This window comes from Accipiter gentilis, chromosome 18 (assembly GCF_929443795.1).
Source record: "Accipiter gentilis chromosome 18, bAccGen1.1, whole genome shotgun sequence".
NCBI classification, from domain to species: Eukaryota; Metazoa; Chordata; class Aves; order Accipitriformes; family Accipitridae; genus Astur; species Astur gentilis.
In genome coordinates, this window is record NC_064897.1 from 2,656,119 (window position 1) to 2,669,733 (window position 13,615).

At 41.6% G+C, this 13,615-nt stretch overlaps 1 long non-coding RNA gene across 1 annotated transcript; it reads left to right on the plus strand.

Annotated features, from left to right (window-relative positions):
- Positions 1-1,553: 1,553 nt before the first annotated feature.
- On the plus strand, positions 1,554-13,279 carry LOC126047627 (uncharacterized). The gene is made up of 3 exons (XR_007508629.1): positions 1,554-1,798; positions 2,899-2,948; positions 13,197-13,279. It is a non-coding gene; the product is annotated as an uncharacterized LOC126047627 (long non-coding RNA).
- Positions 13,280-13,615: the final 336 nt, after the last annotated feature.

Here is a 13,615-nt window from a genome sequence, read left to right on the forward strand (position 1 = left end):
ATAGGCTATGGGTCAGAGAATAGGCTAGATGCGTCTTTTTTAACTTCAGATGCGTGCTCTATACAGCAGAAACCTAAAACAGGAGAAAACCTCAAGTTCATCGTAGATAACCAGCTGGCAATGTTGTGAGGTATGTCATCTGAATTAGTCAATAATAATCAACCTTTGCTATGCTTACACAAAAGTCAGGCAAGTTATTTATGTAAGGCTATGTTTTCTTTACTATATTTATTTTAGTAGCGGCTAATTGTGACAATCTGCAGTGCATGTTGATAAGACCACATGGTGTGTGAATACCTAACAATTAAAATGAGTTTGCAAGTTAGCAGATATGGGCTTATTTAATGCATTTGAATGTATTTCTAATGGATGAGGCCTATACTATATATGCCTTACAATACTGACCCTGTCAAAACTTCTGTAGCTACTTATAGCCTTGTCAAAGAGATCAGCATTAGTTATGTGCTTCAAGCTTTGTATGTGCATGAACTTTTGCAGGAATAGACTTTGTAATTCTGAAGCTTTGAAAGTGCTATTGAACCCATTAAAAGCATGCAAAGTACCCTTATTTTTTAATGTCTTTTTTACTGATAATAACGAATTCAGACTTATAACAGCTACATTTGGCAAATGAATGTTATATCTACTTTAAAGATATAGGGTATGAAACGCAGTTTTGTGCTGAAGAGATTAAACAATTTGCTTAAAAATCCAAACTGTATTTTAGTCCTAAACTGGGGTATCTCTGTCTTCAACAGTCTGCTGCTTTCTGCTGAAGGCATGCTCGTGGGTCAGTGAGCCATCCCGTGAGTTTATATGCAAAAATTAATTCTGCAATCTTTACTTAATTGCCTCCCTAACTGCATCAAGGCATTTTGACTTGGAACACAGACATTTTGGGCCTCCCATTATAAATTGTGTTAAATCGGTCAGCTTGAATGATAATTCAAAGCTACTTCTGGAACTTTCCAGTGTTCAGCACAGGACTAATTCTGCTCCCAAGATTAAACCTACAATTAAAGCTTCTGAAAGTTCTATCTATATAGTGTTACAAGAGGGGGTTTTTTTTTCAGCTAAAATTATCCTTTGTAGTTACTCCTCCAAATGCACAGCAGAGTACTTAAGGTCATGTATTTCTGAAGTTCGAGGTGTTCTACCCCTTTAGCTTTCTTTTGTCCTTCCTCCTTTCTTTGTACTACTCGTCATCCCTGTCACACTACTTTCATCAGTTAATTGCCACGGGATATGCTGAATGGAAGCCAGAGATGCTCAGTCTTGCATTGTAGGAGTAGAAACATATGTCTGAACTTATATGAATAGCTTTCAGTCCAGCCTGATCCCCCTCTTCTGCAGCCAAACCCACTGAGCCTTCTGCACCAGAGCCTTTTGTCCTAGGTTGCTCCCGTGCTGTTCCCGAGAGTGTAATTATCTTAATAGGATTGAGATGTGAACTGTAGCCTTGTGATAACGGGCTCCTGGGTTTTAATGCCACTGGCACAGAATCCATGTTTCATCGTTTTCCTTGAGCTGTACTTGTACTGTGTCGAGAAATACCTTGCCACTTACGAACCCACCTGAAGCCCTCCATGAGCTCAGCAAATTTAAAGTCCAAGTAGGAATTCATTATTTTTGGATTACATGGCTAAGCTTGCTTAAGAGGAAATGGGCCAGTCCCTTGATAAAGGCAAGCCCCTCGCAGGAAGGCAGCCCCTGCCAGTCTGGGTATGGCTTTGCATTCAGGGTACAGGATTTTGCTGAAAAAACGGAACTGGCTGGGAAGTTGCCTCAGACAGCAGAGGTAACACGGAGCTTGCGCAGGCCAAGTGTCTGCTGAGCAGTCTGTTCAAAGCAGCGACGAACTTAGCATCGCTTTTCACTGCCGTGTTACTTGACGCTGATATACTGCTGAGTTCCTTCAAGTGTTTACCTTCTCTATGTCTTGCCTTTATGCATGTGTGCTCTTTAGCCTATACGTATGTTGCAGGCTTGGAGCGCATAGGCAGCACGAGATAGAGAAACGTTCACCGCTTCTTAGGGACTCGGGATGTCTGAACCGTGACTATGTCAGAGTGCTCAAGTATTACCTCTGTCCTCTGAGATGACAAGTCTGGTTGAAGAGAACTGGGTGGTGAGTCTGCAGGGGCTCAGCGAAATGGGTCAGTGGTGAACTGACCCCGTGTCACACCAGGCTGTACCCATCTGGCGGCTGCTGCTGCTGGGATGATGCTGAAGGCTTATGCGAGATCTCTTTGTAACCACAAAGCCCAGGTTTCAGCCTGTCTTAAGGAGAAAGTTAAATCCTAACAGACAGTAATAGAGGGTATAGAAGAAATCACTTGTTCAGAGAAGTGATCAAATCGTGCACCGTTTATGAAGAATGCGGTGATTAACTTCTTAATTCTTTTGGGAAAATGTGTGATAACTTCCAAAAAATAAACTGAATTTTCAGCAGTAATTTCTAAATTATATTGGAATTTAGAAATGAGATTTTAAACGCCTGAATTTTTGTGTATGCTTCTAGAAATGTAGCGGAAAAATCAAATTTGAGAATGAGTAACAATTGTACAAATGCAACAAGTAATGATTGAATCTTTTATTTTAACAAATATTTAATGAAAAGGGTATTTGAAAAGCTTACAATTTTTGTAATAGAATAGAATTTCTATTTTACTGGTTTTAATGCTATGTTGATTATACTGTATTATATAGTTATGTTAGTATTTCAGTATTAATCTTAATGAACACTAGTTAATAGTTTAAATAACAGGCAAAATAAGAAAGAACCTGTGAGAGGAGAGCAGAAGATCTGCTTTTATAGGCTGGGTTGCTCTAATAAATGGCACTAGCAGCAGCTTTAGATAAAGAACTTGGTATGGTGGGTTTTCTTTGGATTCATAGTTACTGAAGCAAACATTCAGAGTGGATCAACTACATGCAAGAAAATTCAGGTAATTTTCAACACTTTACCTCTAGGACAAAGGTCGTCTTTACAGATCACTTGGTCTGAGCAGAGTTCAGCTGCCTTCTTTCACTGACATCTAATCAGAATATTTCTTCACGTTTGCAAAATATTCTGGTAGTCATACAAATATGTATAATACATGAATTCGGGCAATCAAGTTTCAAATTGGAGAAATTCTTTCCTGCTTAGGAAAAACAATTTTATTGTCAGGAAGATCTTGGGTGAAATTTGGCTTTCCTGACTCAAGTTTGTAAAAGGAAGATGCCAGTGGGTGTCAGGACTTCATCTTGTGATTTTTAAACTTACTCAATACTCTTTCTGCCTCTGTAGAATATAGGTAGTAAAGGTCTCTTACAAAGGCATCAAGCCATTTATGTGTGCAAGGAGTTCAATCTCTGGTTTTGTGATGGAGAAGTTGTGTTCAAGTTGTAAAGCAAAACAAAAGCTGAAGGCTCAAGGTATTATTAATGCTTAAAGGAAAGTGAACGGAAGTGTGCTGTTTTCTCTCAAGAGTCAAAACAATGATCTTTATTTTGGTTAGAGGTGGGGAAAGGAAACCTGTGAAAACAGGAATTTTATTTTGAAGATGGGTCTCCAACTGTTACGGTATGTTGGTGATTTTGAGTATCTTATGATGACATTATGCATTTTTCTCCACACTAGCTCAAGGTTAGCTGCTAAGGTATTAAGCCCACTCAGTTATCTCCATGAGATCTTCCTTTTCCATCAGTGCTAATGATTCACCAGCGGAGAACTGAGAAAATGCAATTAGCTAGGGTAGCTATAGCCTTAAGCTGTGAAAATGGTCTCATTTGTTTAGTGGCTTGTAAAGCATTCATTAGTGCCCAGAGTGATTATTACTTCTGAGAACTCTTAGCCATACTCCTTTCAATAAGTGTTTTGATAAACCATGGGATGTGCTATTCTTGCAGGAAAGTATAGAAATTACACCTGTATGTATTTCTTAAACTGGTTCCCATCTAGTGAGTTCACAACAACAGTTTATCGTCACTTCAAAGCATCTGAACTTCTGTTCATCCAGTTTACTTACAAACAATTACCTCCTAAGTTCCAGACTATATATTTGACAGCCACACATTCTACTTTTAGTCTATTATTATAAAGTAAGTTTTATGTACAGCAATGCCTGGAAAGTTATGCCTTATATTTGAATTAACTGTGCCTCTGAAAATGAACATATTTTTAATAAAATTAAGCAAGTTCATCCTCATGAGGTGAGACCTAAGGAAATAGATAAATGAGTCTTAAATCCTGGTAAGGCCTGGATGTCTCAGGAAGCCTTGCACCTTACTAATCCAAGCAGAGTACACACCTGCAAAAAGCTGGTCCTTACTAAACACAAAACAGAGTGAGAAGGGAAACTGCAGCAGAGGGAAGGACAGTGACTTCTGAGGCCAGGGAAAGTCCAGAACCAAGAACTTGCTTTGCCAGAAGGCCAGCACCTAGCCTCCCACACCAGTACACTTGACAAACCTGTCTCTAATGATACTATGCACTAGTTCTTAAATTCTCACTTAGCCAAGCCTCTAGCTAGTATAATTCTGGGGGGGTTTTTGCATGGACACAGGAATTGGTGTGTCACGTAAACTATCATATTAGTCTGGGTTACTTTAGACTAATTTTGCATCAGTGGTTGGCACTAAATCCATAAGGTGCGAAAGTGCAAGATGCTTTATGCTGGCCTCAGTGTCACAAATTGCCTATCAGTTTGATTGGCTTATTCTGAGCCAGAAAGGTAACTTATTTTGATGGAAAAACAAAAATTGGAAATTCTAGTATTGGCTATAAAACAAACCTAGACTAAAAGTTAAGTCTTCCTTTATGAAGACCACCTGGCTATAGTGAAAGGAATCTGAAGAGTAGCAGGTGTACTTCAGCATAGACCTTGGTTATTTACACAGGTGTAATTAGTGACAAGGAAGGACATAAGCTTTTTGAAAGAACTAGAGCAGTGGACTGGGAGGCAAAAAGTATAAGGAGTCTTGCATTTTGTCACTGATATACTACATGTCTGCACAAATCATAACGACCAGAGTGTTTAGTGCTACCCACCTTTTTTGGAGCTCTGGGTTCCCCATCCATGTAAGCGTGTGGTGTTACTAATTGAATGCTTTGTTAACAGTTACTGGCATTTTGAAATTCTCAGCAGAAGCGGGCTATTGAGAGAAAGGAAATATTAAAAAAAAAAATAAAATCTGAACTTAGCAGCAGCAAACAGTCAGTGTCAATTGAACTAGATTTCCATGACCTGTTCCAAACTGTTAACTTTTCCCAGCCTATTGATATGAACAGATCTAAGCTAAGCTCCTAGTATTTCTTATCAGCCTGGTATTTACAGCTGAGGGCAACGCTAATCTCAGATTTTCTGAAACAGCTTATCTTTAAGTGTATGCTGTGTTTGCAGCCAAACTTCTCAATGGAGTTAGAGTGGACCTAATGCTTTCAGGCTCTATTAAAATGTCTGGTTTTCAACATTTTCACATTCAATAAATGTCCAGACTGCTAAAAAATGCTATCTTAAACCATGAAAATTAGAATAATGAAATTAATGGCTGGCTTATGCCTTTGTCACCTTTCTTTGTCTGCTGATGATCCAGGGGAACCTATAGGAAGGTGTCTTTAAATATCAAGATAACACCTTTGGTTTCATTTCTTCCTCCTCTTCATCTCACTCCCTGTGCTTCTTTCAAGCCATCACTGAAATCCCTCTTCCTTATAGTCTCCATTTTACTTCTTTTACCCTGTCATTTCCTCTTACTCTCTGGTAATATTGCTTCCTCTTTTTAAAGCTACATGCTTCCAGCTCCTCAAACCCCACATCATCTATCAGTGCATTATTTCTTTCTTTCCAAGACACTGTTCTTTTCTCACTCCCTTTTCTTGAACATGACTTTGTCTTGGATCCCTGTTCTGCATATGCATCCCCAGGTGCCTAACTTTAATCAGCAAGTGCTAAACAATGACCAACCTAAAGTGACAAATTTATAGTAACATTGGTTTATTTCATCTACTTATGGTGCACATGAGCATGGTCATTTGAATAGTAAATTTGTTCACCACGAGAATAATTTGATGGGAAGGATAAAGGCTAAAACTGGAGATAACTGCTGTCTGCTGAACAAGCAGAGAATTTGCTCTTATTTGTTTACCTTGCTGTTCTATAGTCATAGGTTTAGCAACATGCAGAAGTTTAAGAACAAAATGGGCCAATAGCTCATCTCATTTAATTGTCTATATGTCACAGGCCATTACGCTTCATGCAATAAACCCTGCACTAAGCTCAATAAAACCAAAGAATGTTAATCATTTAAATAGTTTTTTATATAAAGGAAAGCATGTTGATAAAAGCATAGATCTGGAATATACAGTGTCTTATCCAAGGGTCCACCAATCTGAACTGTAGTGAAATTAGTTTCGTTTTCCATTTTTTCTATAGGCATGTTGGTAGTTTACATAAACCAGAAGTTATGTGAAGTACAGTAGAGCTTTCTGTGGCTGGACGTTATGTTTTACTTCTGAAGAGTGCGTGTGTGTTCCTACATTGTTTAGACATTGTCTCCTGTTAAAGACAATTTATAGACATATGTATAAATCTTAACTGGGCTTGTAGCCTCTTTTCACAATGCATAAAGAATTCCCCAAATGGTATTTTGGAGGGATTGCGTGTCTTAGAAGTGAAAGTTTCTTTACTGTTTGTAGACAAGCTTACCCTCTCCTGTAAGGCATCTGGGTCACACTAGGACTAAAGAGTTGAAACATTTGAAGACTTGAGGTGTCTGGTGCTCTTTCTGTGTTAGTGACAGGTTTTTCAGTGGCCAGCTGTACACTCCCACACGTTCCTAGGGAATGCTGGCCTTGAATGAGTTATCCTGTTCTAGGAATTATGTGTTAAGATTATTTTGCCAGGGTTGATAGCAAAAGCAAGTAACTACAAGTTAATTCTTATCAGAGATGAGATGCACAGCCATGCATCTGATGAGATCCCACAGCCGTGACTGTTGTGAAACTTTAACAGTTTGCGTCCATCTCTGCTTGCTGCTAGTGCTGCGGAGTGAGTCTGTCTGACTGAAGCAGAACAGGAGGAGATGGTTTACATCAGCAGCAGAATCTAAGGCCATCCATGGTTTCTGGGTTCCCCCAGCACAGCACTCCTTCATGTAGTGGTGTTCTTCCTTAGTCAAATATTTTAGATTTTTTAAAAAGTGCTCCTCAGATCAGCTTAAAAGTTTGTATTGGGTTTGTGTGGCGAGGTTTTGGTAGCGGGGGGGTTACAGGGGTGGCTTCTGAGAGAAGCTGCTGGAAGCTTCCCCTGTGTCCAACAGAGCCCATACCAGCCGGCTCTGAGAAAAACCTGCTACTGGCCAAGGCCGAGCCCATCAGCCATGGTGGTAGCACCTCTGGGAGAACATAGTTAAGAAGGAAAAAAAGTTGCTGGGAGAGACAGAAATGGCAGCCAGAGAGAGGAGTGAGAACATGTGAGAGAAACAGCCCTGCAGACCCCCAGGTCAGTGCAGAAGGAGGGGGAGGAGATGCTCCAGGCACCGGAGCAGAGATTCCCCTGCAGCCCGTGGTGAGGAAGACCCTGGTGAGGCAGGCTGTCCCCCTGCAGCCCAGGGAGGTCCACGGGGGAGCAGATCTCCACCTGCAGCCCAGGGAGGACCCCACGCCGGAGCAGATAGATGCCCGAAGGAGGCTGTGACCCCGTGGGAAACCCACGCTGGAGCAGGCTCCTGGCAGGATCTGTGGCCTGATGGAGAGAGGAGCCCACGGAGCAGGTTTTCTGGCAGGACTTGTGACCCCGCGGGGGACCCACGCTGGAGTAGTCTGTGCCTGAAGGACTGCAGCCCGTGGAAGAGACCTATGCAGAACGGCAGTCCATGGGAAGGGCCCACGTTGGAGAAGTTCATGAAGGACTGTCCCCAGTGGGAGGGACCCCACGCTGGAGCAGGGGAAGAGTGAGATGAGTCCTGCCCCTGTAGAGGATGAAGCAGCAGAAAATAACGTGTGATGAACTGACCATAAACCCCATTCCCCATCCCCCTGCACTGCTGGGGGGGGGATAGGTAGAGAATCCAGGAGTGAATTTGTGCCTGGGAAGAAGGGAGGGGTGGAGGGAAGGTGTTCTGAGATTTGGTTTTATTTTTCATTACCCTAATCTGGTAATGAATTGGGTTAATTTTCCCCAAGCTGAGTCTCTTTTGCCTGTGATGGTAATTGGTGAGTGATCTCTCCTCTCCTTATCTTGACTCATGAGCCCTTTGTTATATTTTCTCTCCCCTGTCCAGCTGGGAGGGGAGTGATAAAATGGCTTTGGTGGGCACCTGGTGTCCAGCCAGGGTCAACCCACCACAAAGGTCGAGACATCTGTTAGATTTAGGGAGGTCATTATGTGCTTATCTCAGGCAGAAGGCTGTGGGATTTCTTTCCCCGATGCAGTGTAATGGAAAAACCAGGCAGTTAAGGAGCTTCAGGACGCGAGATACCTCTTTCCACTGAAAAAAGGCTTCCCTTAGCATATTTAACATAATTAAGCTGAGGAACATCAGTTTGAATTTCACAGTTCTAATTACTTGTAGAGCATTGTATGATTACTTGATGTCAAATTCGGGCAAAACCTTTTCACTCTTGAAACATGAATTTGATTCCTAAGGCCAAAAGCAACAGTGTATTGCAAACGTATCTTCCTCTTTCACAGATGTCTTTTTCAATCCACCCAAAGTGTGGTCGTCAGCTTCTCTCCTGGAAAATCCTTTATCTAATAAGCGTTGCATGTCAGGAGTGCCAAGGGGTGCTGCTATGGCTGCTTTGAGTGGGAGGCTTTACTGCGCATGCCAACTCTTGCGTCTAGTTCTAGCTGCTTACAGGGACTGCCGAAGTTTTATGAATATCAGATGCCAAATGCACAGAATTATTTCCTGTGTCTTACTAGCTCTTTGTGGAAACATTAAGGGAGAAAAGCAATTTCCTGTCAGGAAGAGCTAATGTCTCTAAGTGCAAGCATTAAGTCCCTGCAGAATGGTGGTTTCACATGCTGTATCTACTTGCAAACTCAATCAAGTAAATGGAAAGACTTGGTGGGTAATTAGCTAGTGTTTCATTGTCCGTTCATGGATGCCTGGCTGTATATTAGCTCTGACAAATGCTCTCATTCAACAGTGTAATTGATAACTGCCAGAGTTTCTCTTAATGAGCTAGTTTGATGTCATGCTTTATTATAGTGGTTTGCTTGCACCTTTGCAGATAAGCGTGGGTCAGGACTCCCATTGTAAAGCCCATGTGTTCAGAGGTGTAAACACAGCTGTAAGGCTTTGCAATGGGTAGAAAGGGACAATTCCACATGGGAACATCATATTCATTTGTTGGGCTGTATGAAAAGGATAAGGGTAATATTTTTAAACTAAAAGAAAAGTGCCATGCATATAGCTTTGAATGCTCCAGTATCTCATGCAACATCTAGAGGCTTTAAATTATGCTGGGTCTAATTATTATGCATGCACAAAGGAAGAGGTAATCCCTGTCCTGAAGAGATTAAACAGACTAGTTATTTCTTATGCATAAAGCTCTAGAAATTAGATGTTAGAACTACTTAAAAAATCCAACATGACAGCAATCGAGATAAAGGAATTGTCATAACAAAGGCATCCCAAAGTCTCAGGTCTTCGCTATAACTTGGATGTCACCTGACATTTCATCCACAAAAATCTGTCTTCCATATAGCTGTCTGCAAGCTTCACTCCCATTTCTTATTTTGGTTGTTTTTTTTTTTCCCCATTCTCCAACCTTTTTGTCAAAAGCTAGATGAATTCTGCAACCCATGAGAGAAAGGAAACCTGTTTACAGCTCAGTCTGCTCACTCTTGAAATGTTTTACCACATCTTTACTAGCAAACCAAGCAGACATGAGACAAGCCCTGAACCATGGCACACAACTCTTCCATGCTGGTAAGAGTGACTAGTGCAGCTTTGCTCTCGGGAAATGATTTCCAGCTGTGGTTTGGAGGCTTGCACAGGACAGCCACTTTTGGTGGCACCTTGTCCTGCAGGATAACGGAGTTTAGCTGTCTGGATGTCAGTTGTGCCAGTTTGTTTAAGGGACAGAGAAGGGTCTCTGTCCAGTTTTATATGCTAGCCTCTGAAGCTGCAGAATTCCGAAAGAATTCAGGGTAAAAAAGTTCAGTAGGGGAAGTTCAAACTAGCGAGCAGTAAGACCTCAATTGTGAAAATATAGGGGATCACATCTTCAGGCTGGGGAACTTGCTGTAGTTGAATTCAAGCACCATGTACCACATCCTCAAATATTAGAGGTATAATAAAAATGTAAACAGACTTAACAGCGTGCAAAGGAACAAAATAAGCAGAGCCTTGTGAAGAGGCAGAGCTGACATAGCATAAAAATGTTGAAAAGCTGCTTGAGAGACCTGTCAGAGCCCTGGGGCTTTGAGTGCCTGGGCTCAAGGCCAGCCCAGAGCTGAGGTAGCTGGTAGCCTTGAAAGAAAGATAAGCCTCAGCAGAGGCTCCCCCTGAAAATCTCAATTGAGAAGCCTCAGTGGGGGCTCCTCACACTGCTTTTTGGAAGCTGCTTTCAAGCTGAGGCTCACACCTTTGGTAGCTTGGGTTTTGCTGCAGCCATGCCTGTGCCTGGCCATGGGCCGGCGTCTAGATCAGCAGGGTACAGACGTGCGGTCTTGGCTCTCCAGCCTGTTGCCATGAACTTGCCAGATACTCTGGGTTAGGGGCTGCCCCTGGGCACCCCCCCCAGATCTGCTCTGCTTCCTGGCTGGGGGTGGTGGGACAGGCTTTAACTGGTGAGGACCCCGCACTGCCAGCCCCAAGGAAATCCCCTGCAGCTCTCCGCTCTCCTCTTGCAGAGCAGCCAGCAGTCTCAGCACCCGCACAAGAGCTACTTTTTGGTGGGCGTTCGTTTACCAGTGTGTGACCCTGGAGAGGTTTTCAGTCATGAGGAACGTGGGCCAATGTAAAGAAGTTTTGACGCAATGTTCCCTTAGCCCTCAGGAGCATAAGGGTCTGATGTCATTGCAACAACTGTAATAATCTTGCATTATAATAGCTATTGCATGTGGTAGGTGTATGTAGCAATCTAATATTGCTGGCTGGATAATGACAGCAGGTTGCCACAGTAAATGTTGATTTTTATTTGTTTTTTTTTTTTTTGGACACTAAAATAGATCAGCCTGAAAGTAGAACACTTCGTTTTGGAACCAACACTGCTGTAAGACGAGTGTGGGTCTGCTGCTCAAATGGTCCAGCACTGAGGGGGTGCCATGACAGTGTGGGATAATTGAAATATTAGTTACCAATTCCATAGAAGGTTTTGTTTTCAAATCAAATATATTCCTTTTTAGGTATATATTTTTTAACCAAAATCTCTTCATATAGCTGCACTGGACTTTTTGGGACAGCTAATATTTAACAGAAACTCCCTTATTTCTTTCTTCCCCTTCTTTCTCAGGAGGAGGGAGAATCAACAAAACTTTCTATTGGAGAATGATTCAACATTTTCTGCCATGGTGATAGCTCCATCACATGGCTTTTGATGCATCCTGAATGTGCACCAGGGATTAAGGAGCACTCCTGAATACATGTGTCTATCTCAGATCGTCCTCCTCTCCCAGATTGAGATAATACCTGAAAAAATTAGGTGAGAGAGAACCTGAGCTCTCTTATAAGCAACTAAAATGGGTGACTATGTAAGGAAAATGAGATGGTGAAGGAAAAGAAAACCAAAAAATGATCTTGTGAGTGACACCAGGAAATTTCCTGGCTAAAATGGAAAAATGCTGTTATTACCATAATAATGGTAATTATAATTCCCAGATGCTTTTTCTGCTCAGTATTATATAAACAGAACAGAAATACAAACTCTTCCTCAAAGAATGTATGATCCAGCCACAAAACAAGAGAAAATGAACAGATACAGATGAAAAGACCACAGCAAAATACAAAACAGTAGCATGGACACTACAGAAGCATTTCCAAAGCATTCAAAAGTGACTACACTAGAATTTTTGCAGTTGCTATCAGGCAGCCTCTGGTCATCAGCGTAGCCTGAAAAACATTCAGGGCAGATGAATTCACAGATTGTTCCTTGTTAAATCTGCAGAAACTCCACCTTCCATACAACCATACCTGATGCTGGCACTTGTTGCAGCAACAGAGAATTTTCTAGTCCTCAAAGGTATTACTGGTTACCCCCCAGCATGTGCTGTTCTGCTGGGTGTTTTATAATTGCTACTTTTCATTACAGCAAGGTAATGAGGCTCTGCAATCCATACACAGCAAAGATTAGAAATACCTTCTCAAGCTAGGAACGTAGGAAATCTGGATTCTGCTCCTGGCTGTGCCACTGACATGTTGGTCAGTCCTGAATGAGTCAGTTTAGAGCAGTGTACCTCTTGCGTCTCAAAACTTGTATAGGCAGTAAGGAGTGATTTGTTTCCCCCCCGCCCTCCTTTAGGAGACTCATGTGTATGCAGCCTAGCATAGTGGATCGTTTAGCGTGATGGATCCTTTAGGCATTGCCATAACAGTAATACTAAAAAGGAGGAAGCTCCCTATTTAAGCAGTGAATGATATATATGGGGGGAACTTCAATACAAGCTTTCCCATATTTCTAATGTGTCTATATCTTGGACTGGAAGGACAAATCCAGTGACAGAAAATAATCTAGCTTCTCAGCCCAGCAGCGGAGTAGGACTTGGCTCCTTCCATTGCCAATAAGAATGTGATTTGGAACTGTGCTGTCAAAAGTGTATAAAAAATAGCTTTGCCTTATATTAGGTCTTTATGGTCTGGTCAAAATGACAAGTGATGTTAATGATACTGGGCAACTGCATCCAGATGTCTCATCCCATTTCTAGAGTCAAGAATGGATCACATTAATGATATTTCCTCTCGTTTCTAAAACAGTTGACAAAAGTGCTGTTCTGAGGTAGAAGACCTTGGAGTTATCATTCATTAGTATCCACTCCTGTAATGAGGAAGACTTTAGAAACAGAAGAAATGAACACAGCACTTGTGATGTTAATTTTATTGAAATGTTTTAGGTATTCAGGAGCAATCATGATGCATGACTACTCAGATTTCCCGTGTGGGCCCACTACCCGGCACGTAATATTTGAGAGCAAAGTATTGATAATTCTAGTGTGGTTATGTTCAGTAAACAGTGTGGTAATGGAATTAATTTGTTCTAACAGGCCTATGAAGATTCAGCATCTTTAACCTACAGTATCTACTATATTTAAGAAATCAAGCCAGTCGTGGGACTACTTTAAAGGTGAGATTAAACAACAGAGAATTTCATGTGGCTCCTGAGCCCATGAAGTTCTGTAGATAGCAGAAATGGTCCTCAGCCCTTACCTTGTCAAGTGTCCCTTGCTATAATCAACTGGGACGAAGTAGAATGATGTTAGACATAGACCTTTTAACAGGTATCGCAGCATATTTAATTACATGCTTCAGTGTTTTAAATGAGTGATTGAACCTGTTGCAAATCCTAAAATTTCAAGGGATAGAAAGAGGCTAAGAGTAGGAGAGATTGTTGACTGGAAATATGAAATACGAGTGACTTGAATCTGTCAATAGGATGGCAGCAATTAGAAAAAAAAGGCAGAAA